Source organism: Magnolia sinica, chromosome 13 (genome assembly GCF_029962835.1).
Source record: "Magnolia sinica isolate HGM2019 chromosome 13, MsV1, whole genome shotgun sequence".
Classification (NCBI taxonomy): Eukaryota; Viridiplantae; Streptophyta; class Magnoliopsida; order Magnoliales; family Magnoliaceae; genus Magnolia; species Magnolia sinica.
The window spans coordinates 4,272,516-4,275,714 of NC_080585.1; positions in this window are offsets into that span (position 1 = coordinate 4,272,516).

Below are 3,199 nucleotides of genomic sequence, written 5' to 3' on the forward strand. Positions count from 1 at the left end.
CTACGTACTTACCTGATGAATGGAGATGATGAACGGTAATGATGAGTGTGTTGGGCTAATGAGTGGCCAGATCGAAATGGCTGGGTGCGGCGCTCGTTTGGGTAGAGACAGATGAAAGAGGAAGAAATTTTAGGGATGAATGGTGATGATGATTGATGAGTGGGCTGGGCTGCTGAGTGGAGGGATTTTAGAGATTTTAGGGGTTTTGAGGATTTGAGGGAGGGATTTTAGGAATTATGGAGATTTAGGGTTTGTTGCTGGTTCGTGGGTAAGGTAAAAAGTAAAAAGTAAAAGAGTAAAAATTATATATATATATATATATATATATATATATATATATATATATATATATATATATATATATATATATATATATATATATATATATATGCTCACCTGCGAACCAGTTCGTATGTACTACATACAAACTTTTTTGAGAACTCATCATATTTAATGAGTCTCGAAAATCTGAACGGTCCACATGAAGCAGAACCTCATGAAACCTCCTAGTACGAAATTTTACTTTGATCCAAAACTTCGGTGGGCCATGAAAAATGCAAACAGTTTCTTCCCTTGATTTGAATTTCTCTTTGCTATGGCCCACCAGAATCTTAGATTAGGGTGAAAATTCACCCCCAAGGTTTCATGGGATTCCACATCTTATGGATCGTACGGATTCGACACCCATGACATGTGTGCAAAGGTGCGCACGTGCGTAGGTGTGTAGGTGAGCATGCCTCTATATATATATATATATAGAGAGAGAGAGAGAGAGAGAGAGAGAGAGAGAGAGAGAGAGAGAGAGAGAGAGAGAGAGCCGATCTGGATCAAATCAGATCGGTATGGATTGACATTGATCCGAACTCAATCTAATGAATGGTTGAATCTGACTAGGCCAACTCGATCCGCCCCCAATCCTAGCCTTCAATTCGGATCCGTCGGATCAGCCCGGATTCTGCCCAGCTCTAAGGATAACTATCGGGTTATATGCGAGTAGGAACTGGGGCTAAAAATCAGCCAGATCCACGGCTCATGTGGGACACCGTAGGGAAAAATGGAGATGAGATATTAACCGTAGGTTTGCTTATGGGGCCACCATGGTGTGTATCTTCAATCAAAACCGTTTATATGGATGTAACTGGCCAAAGTGAAATAAAAAATACCTAAAAAAAAAAGAAAGAAAAATCTCAACCTGATTCAAATATGAGATGGGCCACACCGTAATGATTTAAGAGGTTTTAGGAGTGGTTTTTATCATTTCCACCGGTGCGACCCATCAGGGCTTTCATAGAGATGATCTTTCACATGTACCGTTAAAATAATGGTTCTCAACCTGATGGATGGGGTGGATCTTGGATGTTTTAGATTTTCTCCAGACGGTTTGGTTCCAAGAGACGGAGAGTCCGGGACGTGAATTGCTAGAGCCCTCCGCTAGTGGAAGCTCTGTTGGGCCCACCAAGATGTTCGAGAAAAATCCACACCGTCCATCAGATTCCAATGCTCACGTTAGTACATGAGTCTAAAAGTGAGGCAGATCCAGAACTCACGCGGGGCCACATAACAGGAAGAAATGGGTATAGAAAAAGACCCTTCGATCTTCTGGGGGGCCACCGCGATGTTTATCTCCCATCTAAACCGTTCATATTCCTACTGAGATCAACACAACAGAAATGGAATAAATGTTGAAGATAATCAACTCAAAACAGAAATATAATATGGGCCACATAACAGGAAGAAATGGGTACGAAAACGGCCACCCTTCAACCTTCCGGGGGCCCACCGTGATGTTTATCTGCCATCTAAACCGTTCATATTCCTGCTGAGATGAACAGAAACGAGAAAAGAAGAAATTGTTGAAGAACAAAAGGCGAGGTATTTTAGAATACCTCTTTCTCTCTCCATCTTCTCTCTCTCTCCTCCTCTTGCACATATCTCGAACCCTCGACGGTTAGGAAGGATTTGAAGTTTCCACCCAGTCAGACAGGAAAGAGATCGGCAATCTTCTTGAAGCAAATATCATATTTATAATATCTATTATCATTCCGTCCTTTTTCTTAATATACTCTGGTTCTGTATGATGGTTGATGCGCAGGCACTCAGAAATTGTATTGATGGTATATTAACTTAAAAGTAAACTGTCCACATTTTGGGACCCGTAGTAAATATCATCCTCTCCAAATAAGGTTGGTTAAAAGACAATGACTTCTGATTTAGAGTACACTTGTTTGCTAAGTAAGAACCGTGGGTTACTTGTTTGGACAATATGATCAATCAACAATATGATCCATCCATTTGTTAGGGCGTATGAGATATCTGTCTGACAGATATCTCATACGCCCTAACAAATGGATGGATCATATTGTTGATTGGACCTAACCTTCTATATTTGAGACTGTTGATCAAATGGTCCATATTTGTTAGCTTGGATGTGATGTTTACATCATGACCCATGAAATGTGTGCTCAAGCTAATGAACGGTCTAGATCAATGAATTGGACGGTCTGTGTGACCCAGTGCAACTTTTAGAGCAGTACAAACCTATGGTTAGCATCACATCGCCATTTATTCAACCGGTGCTCATCTGAGTTATAGATCCAGATGAGGGCCTCATGTCGAGAATAAAACTTGATAGACGGAGTAGATTTCATACAACATGGTGGACCTCACATACTTGTGTCTGAGGCACTACGTAAAGAAGGTATGGTAGAGGATAACCATCGGGTTATATGAGAGTAGGAACTGGGGCTAAAAATCAGCCAGATCCACGGCTCATGTGGGACACACCGTAGGGAAAAATGGAGATAGGATGTCAACCGTAGGTTTGCTTATGGGGCCAACTTGGTGTGTATCTTCCATCAAAACCGTTTATCGGATGTAACTGGCCAAAGTGAAGTAACAAATACCAAAAAAAAAGAAAAGAAAAATCTCAACCTGATTCAAATATCAGATGGGCCACACCGTAATAATTTAAGAGGTTTTAGAAGCGGTTTTAATCTAGTTTCCGCCGGTGCGACCCATCAGAGCTTTCATTGAGATGATCTTTCACATGTACGATTAAAATAATGGTTCTCAACCTGATGGATGGAGTGGATCTTGGATGTTTCAGATTTTCTCCAGACGATTTGGTTCCAAGAGACGGAGAGTCCGGAACGTGAATTGCTAGAGCCCTCCGCTAGTGGAAGCTCTGTTGGGCCCACCG